Source organism: Elephantulus edwardii, unplaced genomic scaffold (genome assembly GCF_000299155.1).
Source record: "Elephantulus edwardii isolate Elephantulus edwardi_28Jun2011 unplaced genomic scaffold, EleEdw1.0 scaffold00071, whole genome shotgun sequence".
NCBI classification, from domain to species: domain Eukaryota; kingdom Metazoa; phylum Chordata; class Mammalia; order Macroscelidea; family Macroscelididae; genus Elephantulus; species Elephantulus edwardii.
The window spans coordinates 7715013-7728040 of NW_006399821.1; the positions used below are offsets into that span (position 1 = coordinate 7715013).

A 13028-nucleotide genomic window follows, 5' to 3' on the forward strand; every position below is an offset into this window, starting at 1 on the left:
ATGTACCTGATCCAAAAATGTGGTGGGATCAACAAAAGAATCATTGAGAAATTTGAGAAGAAAGCTGCTGAGATGGAAAAGGGCTCCTTCAAATACCCATGTGTCTTGGACAAACTGAAAGCTGAAAGTGAGTGTGGCATCACCATTGATATCTCCCTGTGGAAAATCTGAGTCCAGCAAGTACTATGTGACCATCACTGATGCCCCAGGACACAGAGACTTTATAAAAAAGCATGATTACAGGAACATCTCAGGCTGACTGTGCCATCCTAATTGTTGCTTCTGGTGTTGGTGAAATGGAGGTTGGTATCTCAAAGAATGGGCAAATATGACCATGCCCTTTTTGCTTACACACAGATTGTGAAGTAACAATTGTCATTATTAGCAAAATTACTTCCGTCAACCCACCCTACAGCCAGAAGAGATACAAGGAAATCATTAAGGAAGTCAGCACCTACATCAAGAAGATTGGCTACAATCCTGACACAGTAGCCTTTGTGCCATTTCTGGCCGGAATGGTGACAACATGCTGGAGCCAAGTGCTAACATGCCTTGGTTCAAGGGATGGAAAGCCACCTGGAATGATGATAGTGCCAGTGAAACCACGCGGCTTGAAGTTTTGGATTGTATCCTGCCACCAACTCATCCAATTGACAGACCCCTATACTTGCTTTCCAAGATGTCTACAAGATTGGTGATATCAGTACTGCCTTGTGGTCAGAGTAGAGGCTGCTATTCTCAAGCCTGTCAAGGTGCTCATGTTTGTTCTAGTCAATGTAACCACTGAAATAAAGTCTGTTAAAATGCACCATGAGGTTTGGAGAGAAGCTCTACCTGGTGACAATGTTGGCTTCAGCGTAAGAACATTTCTGTGAAATATTTTTGCCTTGGCAGTGTGGCTGGTTACAACAAAAATCACCCACCAGTGAAAGCAGCTGGCTTCACTGCTCAGCTGATCATCTTAAACCGTCCTGGCCAAATCAGCACTGGTTTTGCACTTGTGCTGGGTTATCACACAACTCACATTGCTTCTAAGTTTGCTGAGCTCAAAAAGAAGATTGATCCCCGTTCTGGTAAGAAGCTGGAGAATGTCCCCAAATTCTTGAAGTCTGGTGATGTTGCCATTGTTGATACAGCTCCTGGAAAGCCCATGTGTGTGGAGAGCTTCTCTGAGTTCCCTCCTCTGGGTCATTTTGTTGTCTGTGACATGAGACAGTTTCTGTGGGGGTCATCAAAGCAGTGGCAAAAACTCTGCCAGAGCTGGCAAGACCACCAAGAATGCTCAGAAAGCTCAGAAACCTAAATGAATATTATCCAAACACCTGCCACCTCAGTCTTAATCAGTGATGGAAGAATGGTCTCAGCATTGTTTGTCTCAACTGGCCATTTAGTTTAATAGTAAAAGACTGGTGAATGCTAACCATATGCTTAATGCTATCATAAAGCCTTCGGAATGAAAAAGATGCTTTGTGGACCATTTTTCTTTTTCATGTGGCAGTTTTAGTTTATTACTTTTTAAAATGAGTACTTTTAAAATGGAAACAACCTGACCAAAAACTTGTCACAGAATTTTGAAACCATTAACACAAAGTTTAATGAGAAAAAAAACCAACCCATGATGTAAATGAAGAACTGTATGGAACACAACATACACATATGAAACACCATGCATATGAATGATTAAAATATTAATAATAAAAAATTTTTAAAGGTTTCACATTCTTTTTGTTTAATCACAAGACTATAAATAGAACATGGCAAAATAACTCCTGAAATCGACAGCAGTTTCTCTATAATTGGCTAAGTGTTTGCAAATGCCTCTTTTAATAAACAGTTGGTCTCTTTAATTGCCAAAGTTTCATTGCCTTTAACAATAAGGGGGCAGGAAGTGAAAGGAAAAAAAGACTACATACAGCTAAGTAAACCCTAATGGGGCAATCCTGCCCCATCACGTGGAGTCACTAAGAATAGAAATCATAACAACAATGGCCAGTGGCACTGAGTCATGTGTTTCATGTGTTTGTTGGCCATCTGTATATCCTTTTTGGTAGTCTATCCCACACCATTTCTCGCTTTTTTGGGGGTTGATTATATTTACATTAATAATCTATGTGTATGTATGTATATTATTAAACCCTTATCAGATACTGTGATTGCCAACAGTTTACTCCTAATCTGTATTTTTTCTTTTTTTTTTTTAAATTCTTTGATGACCGAAAGTATTTCTTCTTTAAGAAGTATCATTTATCTATTAGAAAAAGAAACCCCTAGTGTGTGTATGTGTATCAGTATAAATATACAATAAGTGTGTATACACGTGTGTGTGTGTGTGTGTGTGTGTGTGTGTAGGTACATGTATATGAGTGTTCATGTGTATATGTGTTTACTCATGAGTATGAGTGTACAGACACAACCTTGCTTGCTGAAACTGAAGAAGACCTGAAGTGCTTGCTGCAGAAGGTCAAGGACTGTAGTCTTCAATATGGATTGAAACTCAACATAAAGAAAACAAAGATTCTCACCAGTGGGCTGATTGGCAGCACCATGATAGCTAGAGAAGACATTGAGGTTGTTAAAAATTACAGCTTGCTTGGTTCCACAATCAACACTCTTAACACCAGCAATCAGGAAATCAAAAGACAAATTGTACTGGGAAAATCTGCTGTCAGGGACCTCTCCAGAGTGCTGAAAAGCAACAACATCTATCTAGAGACTAAGGTGTGCCTGATTCAGGCCATGGTCTTTGCAATTACTTGCTAGGCATCAAAGAGCTGGACAATGACTAAGGATGACAGAAGAATCAGTGCCTTCAAATTGTGGTGTTGAAGAAAGAGTCTTGAACACACCATGGACTGCCAAGAAAAACAAATAGGTCTGTCTTGGAGAGGGTAAAACCAAGTTTCTCCTTGGAGGCTAGGATTTTGAAGCTCTGTCTCATATACTTTGGGCACATGGCCAGGAAAGACTGGTTCTTAGAGAAGGACATGCTCATAAGAGTGGAGGGACAGCACAGGAGAGGAAGACCCTGGATGAGATGAATTGATAGAGTAACTGGGGCAATGTGGGTTGGTGTGTTGGAATTAGCGAGACTGGATTAGTACAGGGCAGGATTCAGAGCTGCTGTACATAGGGTCATTATGGGTTGCAGGCAACTCAATAGCATATAACAACAACAACAACAACAACAACAACGAGTGTACATTTAAATTGACAGATTTGAATGTTCAACAAATAGCAGTGGAGGTGCTCATTCATCTGTGTCAAGAAATTTTGAAGAGGACTACTTAATCCACTGAAAGAGGTCCATGTTTATACCTTTTCTGAAGAGAGGTGATTCAGCTGATTATAAAAATTATCGAACAGTATCATAAACACAGGAATAATATCTTGCTGAAGAGAATCCAATGCATTGACAAAGAAATTCTGGAAATTCAAGCTGAGTTCAGAAGAGGCAGTGGAATGAAGCAGGTCACTGATGACATCAGATGGATCTTGGCTGAAAGTAAAGATTACCAGAAAGATGATTATATTTTCTTCATTGTGCTCATGCAGAACTTATATTTAGATCAAGAAGTAGTAATTTACACAGAATCAGAGAATACTATTCTGAATAAATAATCAAAGAAAAGAAGATGGAGCATATGAAGAAGAATGCAGGAGGAAGATGCATTGACAATATCTTCTGCAAAAGTTCCATCTTCAGCAAGCAAAGCTATTTCCACACATAAAGGTAAGAAAATAACAATGTGTGTATGTGTGAAATAGTTTTGTTTGCTGAAGATGGAGGGGATGTAATGTACTTACTAATAGAGATCAAGGACTATAGCCTTCAGTATGAGTTCCATCTCAACATAAAGAAAACAAAAATCCTCACAATTGGACAAAAAAGAAAAATTATGACAAATGAGAAAAAGATTAAAATTACCAAGGATTTCATCTTACGTGGAACCACAGTTGTACTGGGCAAATCTTCTGCAAAGGACTTCTTTAAAGTGCTAAAGACCAAAAATAGCACTTTGAAGATTAAGAATTATCTGATATAGATCATGGTATTTTCAATCCCTACCATGGGAAAGTCTGCTGTCAGGGACCTCTCCAAAGTGCTGAAGAGCAGTGGTGTCTCTCTGGAGACTAAGGTGCGTCTGATACAGGCCATAGTCTTCGCAATCACCTGTTATGCATCAGAGAGTTGGACAATGACCAAGGAGGATAGAAGGAGAACTGATGCCTTTGAGCTGTGGTGCTGGAGAAGAGTATTGAGAATACCATGGACTGCTAGGAAAACAATTAGATTTGTCCTGGAGAAGGTTAAACCGGGTGGCTCCTTGGAGGCAAGGAGCCTGAGGCTCCGTCTAACATACTTTGGACACGTAGTGAGGAGAGACCGGTCCTTGGAGAGAGACATCATGCTTGGGAGGGTAGAGGGACGGCGCAGGAGAGGAAGGCCCTCTATGAGGTGGATTGATTCAGTGACTGGGATAATTGGGATGGGAGTATCAGAGACAGTGCGACTGGCGCAGGACAGAGCGGAGTTTAGGGCTGTTGTACATAGGGTCGCTATGAGTCGCAGGCGACTTGACGGCACATAACAACAACAACAACAACATGGTATTTTCAGTATGCATCTGAAAGTCAGACAATGAACAAGGAAAGTAGAAGAAGAATGAATGACTTTGAATTGTGATGTTGGAGAAGATTAAGGAATATACATACTATGGAGTTGTTGCTGATTGCCATTGAGCTGAGCATGACTCAGTGACTCTATGAACAAAAGACCTAATGCCTTTCTATGACTAATGTAGTTTTTCCAAGTTCATAGAGTTTCCATAGGCATGTGGTTTGGTTAGTGAATGCCACTCCTGCTTCCAAAACTGTCCTGCAACTTGGAGCTCCACCAAACACTATCCACATTGATAAACCATTACAGTATTTGATACTCCAATGACACAAGGTTCGGCATAACAGCAAACCCAGATTACTCCAGTACAGAAAATTCACAAGGAGTGATGTACAAAGTAGAAGAATGTTTTTCCAAAATAACAAAACGTCTCACTTAGCTTAAGTGTGGTCAAATCAAATACGACTCATAGCAACAATATGAACTTAAGACCTGAACTCTGTTCTATAATTAACATCATTTCATATGTTAATTATAGAGTTTCCAGAGACATCTGGTTTAGGAAGTGGATGCCACTCCTGCTTCCAAACATGAATCAATCTGGAAGTTCCTGCAAACACTGTCCATGATAGGTAACCATCATGGCATTTGACACAGCTATGGCACATTGACTGGGAGCTCCAAGTTATTCAGTACAGCAAATAGACAAATGACGCTGTACCACTTAAAGAATGTTCATTCTTATCATGCCACATAGGCCCTATGGAATTTTAAAGACATACCCAGTGAATGCTGTTGACTATGCTCCCCACCTTTGGGTCCTTGTTGACCAGGGCAAAAGTTCAGGCTGACTGACACCCACTTGTGGAGGGGAAGAAAAAACACAACCACCCACCAGTGACATAACCCCACATCAAAGAATATAGCTTTCAATATGGATTGTATCACCAATAACCCAACCCAAACCCAGACCAAGCACAAACCAAGACTTTCCTTATATGACCCCATCAAGACGTGAGAAACCAGACTTCTAGAGTGGGGCCACTGCACAACAGCTGCCTCCAGGCCACCAACAGATTTCACCCATCACTATGGTGTATCCGAACCAAAAATATCTGTTTGGGAAGAAGATCAGCCAGCCAGGACATTTCTTTTGGAGGTGAGGATAGTGAGACCTTGTCTCATATATTATGGGGATGTTGTCTGAAGTGATTATTCCTTGGAGAAGGACATCATGCTAGGTAATGTAGAGGATCAGTGAAAAAGAGAAAGACGTTCAATGAGAAGGACTGACAGAGTGACTGTAACAAGGATTTAAGCACAGCAGTAACAGTGGGGATGTCAACAGGACTGGCAGTTTTTGTTCAATTTTACATAGAATCACTATGAGTCTGAATGGATGCAATTGTTTCTAGCAACAACAGTATATGGATGTCGTGTGTGTGTGTGTGTGTGTGTGTGTGTGTGTGTGCGCTAATAACAGAGGTAGACTAGGTCATGCTTACCTGTCTATGCCAGGAAATTTGGAAGAGAGCTGCCTGGCAGACTAACTAGAAGAGATCCTTCTGTGTTCCCATTCCCAAGAAAGGTAATCCAACAAAATGTGGAAATTATTGAACAATATCATTAATATCACATGCAAGTAAAATATTGCTGTGGATTATCAGAAAACAGCTTTAAATGACACATATAAAGATAAATTCCAGATGTTCAAGAGGGATTTAGAAAAGACCATGGCACCAACAATATCATTGCTGATGTCAAATGGATCATAGCTGAAAGCAAAATACCAGAAGACTGTGCTTTATTGACTATGTAAAAGCATTTGACTATGTGGCTCACAACAATTTATGACTAACATAAAGAAGAGTGGCATCTCAGACATTTTATTGTGCTCATATGAAACCTATACCTAGACCAAGAGGCTGTTGTGTGAACAGAGCAAGGGAACACTATGAGGTTTAAAATGAAGAAAGGTATGTATCAAGATTGTATCCTTTCTTCATATCTATTCACTCTGTGTGCTGAGCAAATTATTCAAGAAGATAGACTCTATGAAGATGACTGTGGCATTAGCATTGGAGGAAGATTCATCAATAACTTCTGTCATGCAGATGATGCCACCTTGCTTATTGAAAATGAAGAAGACTTGCAGTGTTGCTGCAGAAGATCAAAGACTGTACCCTTCAATATGGATTACATCTCAGCGTCAAGGGGAAAAAACCCAACAACTCACGACTGGATAGATAGGCCACATCTTGATAAATGGAGAAAAGAGTGAAACTGTTTACTTCTTCATCTTACTTTAATTCACAATCAATATACTTGGCTAGTAGTCAAGAGGTCAGAAGTCAGGAGACAGAGGAAAAGACTACTGTCAGGGAGCTCTCCAAATGTTAGTTTGTGAACTAAGGTACACTTGAATCAGGCCATAATATTTCAATCACTTGCTATGGTCTCTGAGAGCTGGGCAATGAATAAGGACAGAATAAGAATTTGTGCTTTTGAACTGTGATGTTGGAGAAGAATACTGGGAAAAAAAACATGGACTGTCAAAAGAACAGATAATGTCTTAGAGAAAGTGCAGGTACAGTAAATATTGGAGGCAAAGATGATAAAGCTTCATTTCACCTACTTTGGACATGTTGTTAAGAGTGACTATTCCTTGGAGAGAGACATTATGCTTGGAAAGGGGGAGGGATGGTGAAAGAGAGGAAGACCCTCAACAGGATAGATTGACACAATAACTGTAGCGATGGGTTCCAGTGTGTCAGAGATTGTGAGGATGGAACAGGATAGAACAGAGTTCAGATCTGTTATTAATAAGTTTGCTATAGGACAAGGTTCAGATCTGTTATTCATAAGTTTGCTATGTGTCGTACTTTACTTGATGGTACCCAACAGCATATATTTATACCTTTCTCTAATGGGGCATGTGTGTGTGCGAAACGTTTGCACTTTTAATAAACTGTCACCTGAAGCTATTGGTACCAAGAGTGTTGATTGTGGAGCCAAGCAAGTTGAAACTGTTAACAATCTCAAACTCTTCACTGTCTATTATAATGTTGCAAATCGACCCAGTGGTGAGAATCTTTTGTTTTCATGATGTTGAGCTTCAAGACATATTTAAGACTACAGTCCTTGACCTTCTGCAGCAAACACTTTAGGTCCTTCTCAGTTTAGCAAGCAGGATTGTGTCATCTGCATAACATAGGTTGTTGATGAGTTTTCCTCCAAACCTGATGACACATTCCTCCTAATTAAGTTCAACCTCCCAGATAATCTGTTCTGTATATAGATTGAAAAGGTATGGAGATAAGATGCATCCCTGGCATGCACCTTTCCTGATTTTGACCCATGGAGTGTTTCCTTGCTCTGTTCTGACAATTGCCTCCTGGTCCAAGTATAGCTCTTGCATGAGCATTATAAGGTGTTCTGGGATTCCCATTCTTCTCAAGGTTAGCTACTATTTGTTGTGACCCATACAGTCAAATGCCTTTTCTTTCTTACTGAAACTTTCCACACATTCTTATAATTCTTTCATATTAGTTCAGGCCCTAAATTCTTCCCCCACCAATACAAGGTCTTTCTGACTTTTTAGGGCTGTGCTGTGGAGAGAGAGACTGTCAGAGTCTCAATGAAGAGAAGTGGGCACCTCTCTAACACTGTTACTCAACTCTCTCTGCACGGCTTTGCTCTCTGGAGATTAAGGAGCAATTTACTTTTACATTTTTCCTTTGGTGTCTGAGAGATTTCTGCTCCCCTAGAGCTAAGCCTGAGTTTAGATCCAAAAGAGAGAGCAGGAGATGAGGAATGTGAATGGTGAACTGAAAATGTGAGGTCTCAGAAAGGAGAGTGTTTTTAGGCAGACTGGGCCTAGGACAGAGAGCAAGTGCTCTGGAAACAGTCCATGATACCTGCATGTGACCTGGGACCCCTGGAAGGTCCTTCTACATCAGCAATTTATACCCTTAGCTTGAGGCCCCTTTGTGATAGGTTGTGCCTACACCCACCCAAAGGGTGAATCTCTTTGGGTTCCAAGTACAAATTTCTAGGTAAAGGACCCTGCTCAACTCCATCTTCTGGCCAAAGTGCAGGTAGCACTGGACTATCACTGCCAGGAGTAGGAGACCCTGGCGGAAAACGTGAAGTGGAAGACAGGGCTTTCCTAGGTTAGTGAGAGTGCAGGTTTCCACAGGTCTGAGCATGGAAGCAGAGAGCTCTATTGCCCTCTGAGACAGCACCAAGCACTGAGAAGACAATTCACTTTATTACATTTTGATGATTATAGCTTCTGTTATTCTATCAGAATCTTTGGATAGACTCTGTAGGTTAGGGAGACAGAGTCTGCCCTGACTCCTATCTATCTTGAGCCCTGTCTTAGCCACAGTTTTGGAAGACAAAAGAAGCAAGTGAAGATCTGCGTCCACCCTGCTGCAAGAATGTCCACGCACATATTTAGCAGGAAAGTACCCAGGAAATGGCTTACTCACTCTTCAGCCCTACATGGGCTTCTGCCCAACCGCAACCAACATCCGGGAACAGGTGGGAGCTGCATTCATCAAAAAGTCTGCAGGCATGCTTGTGCTTGTGCTATGTTGCTGTGGATGTTGTTCTTGTTAGACTAGAAACCAGACCCTGTCGAGATCCTAGAGTAAAGGTGTAAAAGGAGCAAGGGTTATATGTGAACAGCCATATCTGACCTTCATTAATTCTACAAAGGGTAACTGTCCCGTCATCAATATCCACAACACAAAGTCAAGTCCCTTGGGGACAGACATGGCCCCCACATCCCCACACTTCTTCCCACTAATTCCAACACCAATCTTACTGCTCTACTGGGTCTGAAATCTGTTGCAATAGCTCACAGAGGACATGGAACTATACTCATGATTATAAGGTTTGTTAAGGAAGTCAATTGGCTATAATTCAGGATAATATCAGTCAGAACAGCTGCTCACATGTTCTCACAGGCACCTCACCTCTCAGCCTGGCAGCTTTACACCAGTGTTACAAAGCTCTTAGTCTTGCTAGTTATGGTGTCTCCCCTCTCAGTCCTTGGACAAAGGCTTGGACAAAGGCCCCTAACTCTGGCTCCATAGGGTAGTAGCAGTCCTAAGGTCAGCTCTATCTCATATTAGGTCTCTGGTTTTCTGCTGTGGTGGCTGCTGCTGCTGCCGTAGGTCCTTATTTAAATAATACAGAAATCTTGGTCCCCAAATGACGTGCTCTCTGCATTCTCTGCTTCATTTTTGCTCTGGTTAGATTCTTAATTTATGCTGCTGAATGTGCTCAATGTCATAGCAAGAGTAACCAATCCCCTTGTGAATTGACCCACACATACCATTTGCATGGCCCTGACTATCCTCATGACAAAGTCAATGGCTAGGAAAGCCATTTTCAACAATAAAATGCAGGATGTGGGAAGAAAGCAATGCATCCATCATATGTTTAATGCAGAGAGTTGTGTTTTTATACCCTTGTCAATTCACAAAAAACTGGAGAACATTTTTAAGGGGAACCCAGGTTTCACCATCAATTCAAAGGAGCACAGTGGTATAAACATAGGATATAGAATCTCAATGATGAGTTAAATGGTAAAACTAAGACATAATCACACTTGCCTCACATTGTTAAAATGGGTAAGGCTCAGAGAAACTCCTCACACGTGACACATGCTTGGTGACTGGTGGTTGTTGCTGTCATTATTAGAGCTTCTGGGTGGTGCAAATGGTTAATGCATCCAGTTGCTAATGGAAAGGAAGTTTGAGTCCAATCAGAGGTGTCTTGGAAGAAAGTCCTAATGATCTACTTCCAAAAGAAGATCTATAATACTACTCCGGCATGTGATTGTTATGAGTCAGACCTGACACGATGCAAACTAGTTTTTCTTTATCATTGCTATGTTACAGAATGGAAGACTATATGATTAAGGCTTAGGGGGAAAATCTGGAGTCAGAAGGAAGAACAATAATTGCATGTGAATGCTCTTGACATGCAAGTACAAGAAATGAACAGGAAAGCACAGACTTCAGGGACAAGCAGTCCTGGCTTCTAATTCAACACCAACCATTGTGGGCTTTGGACAAGCATCTTCTGATCCTTGTCCCAGACTATCTCCTCACGCTAGTTTGAGAATAATGATTCTCTTGTAGGTTTGGTGTGAGGGCTAAAAATGGGATGGGCAAGGTGTCCAGGGTAGTACTTGGCATATAGTAGGCAATTCAAAACTAGTAGTTCTTACTGTAAAGTTGTATGGAGCACAAAGATCCTATATGCAAGTGGTTACAGGGTTGGCATAAGTGGGCAGGGCAGTGGTGTATGGGGTCACCAGAAATCATGAATCATAAGTCAAAGATTGATGACACAGTAGCAGCTGAAATAAAATGAGAACTGTGGATGATGGGTTCTTTCACAAGAAGCTTCAAGAGAGAAAAGTCAAAACAAAACTACTCACTGCTGGCAAGTCATTTCTTACCCATAACAGCCCTTAATTAGGCCTTGAAGGTTGTAAATCACAGTGGGAAGAGACTGTCCATCATTCTCCCTTGGAGCTACTGGTGGATGTCAGATGCTAGAGACACGTGGCCTTCAGGCTAACACTGCAACTAACTGCAGCCTAGGTCACCAGAGTGTAAGAGGCAAGTGTCCGATGTGGCCCTTGGAAAGAAAACTAATTTAGAAGATTGAAGAATTGTAAAACAGGAGTATTGTACAATCTATAACAATGTGTGGTTTATTCTGGGTTTGTGTAGAATCGCCTATAGTTTGGAGCAACCAAGGACATAAACCCACCTGGTTAAGATGAGGAGATGCCATTGTTGAACATGCACAACCAATAATCTCACGTTAATGTCAGTTTTCCATGTGGGTGACCTGAGTACCATGGGTGTTTGCTGAAGGTTTTCTATATTCACGTGGGTCATTTGCTGACTCCAGTCCTACCCTTTCCCCCAGGCCTATGGTCATTTCCATTCTTACTGTCTTCTCTCCCACATCCCTGTAATAGCTCAGTAATAGCCACTAACCTGTCCTACTCCCTTTCCATGGCCTCACTGAGTAGGCTTCTCCCACAGCTCCACCTACCTGACCTCTCTGTCTTCCTCTCTCCAGAGATCCTCCCTCTATGACATGCTGCTGGCTCCCTCTTTGTCTCCAATCCAGCACTTACTGTGCTGCTTTCCATTACATTCTTATTATAGTCTTCACTACTCAAAGCTGTGTATTCCTGATTTCTTGGTACCTTCAGGACCTAACACATACTAGAAGTTCAACATTTGTTTGTGGGAGAAAGATAAGAATGAGTCTGTGAATTATTCTTTGGAATTCATCTTCTGAATTATTTGGCTACAGTACCTGTGCAAAGGGAGTGACGAGAACAGAAGGCTTGTAGACCACCTGCTCTCTGATTTAGTTATGAATAGATAGCACGACTCACATAACCAGAATCTTAATGTGAATGGTCGAAATGCACATTCAAAAAAAAGCATGGCTCCAGGTGACCAGTCCCAAGATTTTAATAGCACTGTCAACATTCCAGAAATAACTCCCACACAGGCAGAGTAAGCACTATTCTGACATCTCGGCCTGGTGTGTTAGTTCTGGCTGGTTTGGAATTTTATAAATGTAAACCTTCGAACTTTATGACTTGCCCCAAGGCCCAGTGCTTTGATGGCGTTAGGAGGTGGCCTGTCTGGCCCAAAACATGTTCTTTCAAATTTGTACATAGCTTCCTGGTACTTCTCTTTCATCTCAACAGCCTGACAAAGTGGAGGAATCCTTTTTCCAACTCCTGCTGTCCCTTATCCAGCCTCTGTCTTTTAGCCTAGGATCACTCTCTCTCTCTATTTGTACTCTTTGGGTCTTGCTTCCTTTGCCTTTTGTTCGTTCTGTGGTTCACTTAAAGTACTGAACACTTCCATACAGTTCTTGGTTCCTTAGCATGTCTGTTGTTGTTGTTATGTGCCATCAAGTCATCTGTGACTCATAACATACCCACTCCCATTGCCACAGTTACTGTATCAATCCATCTCAGCTGGGGTCTATCTCTCTTGCGCTGTCCCTCCACTCTTCTGAGCTAGATGTCCTTCTCCAAGGACTGGTCCCTCCTGGCCATGTGCCCAAAGTATGTGAGATGGAGCTTCAAAATCCTAGCCTCTAAGGAAAAACTTGGTATCACCCTCTCCAAGACAGACCTATTTGTTTTCTTGGCAGTCCATGTTATGTTCAAGACTCTTCTCCAGCACCACAATTCAAAGGCGTCAATTTTCTTCTGTCATCCTTAAGTCATTGTCCAACTGTCTGATGCATAGCAAGTAATTGCAAATATCATGGCCTAGATCAGGTGTACTTGAGTCTCTAGACTGACATCATTGCTTCTCAGTACTCTGAAGAGGTCCCTGACAGCGAA

The 13028-nt window shown here is 41.5% G+C and overlaps 1 pseudogene; it reads left to right on the forward strand.

Moving 5' to 3' along the window:
* LOC102875540 lies at positions 1–1307 on the forward strand (annotated as a pseudogene).
* The last annotated feature ends 11721 nt before the right edge of the window (positions 1308–13028 follow it).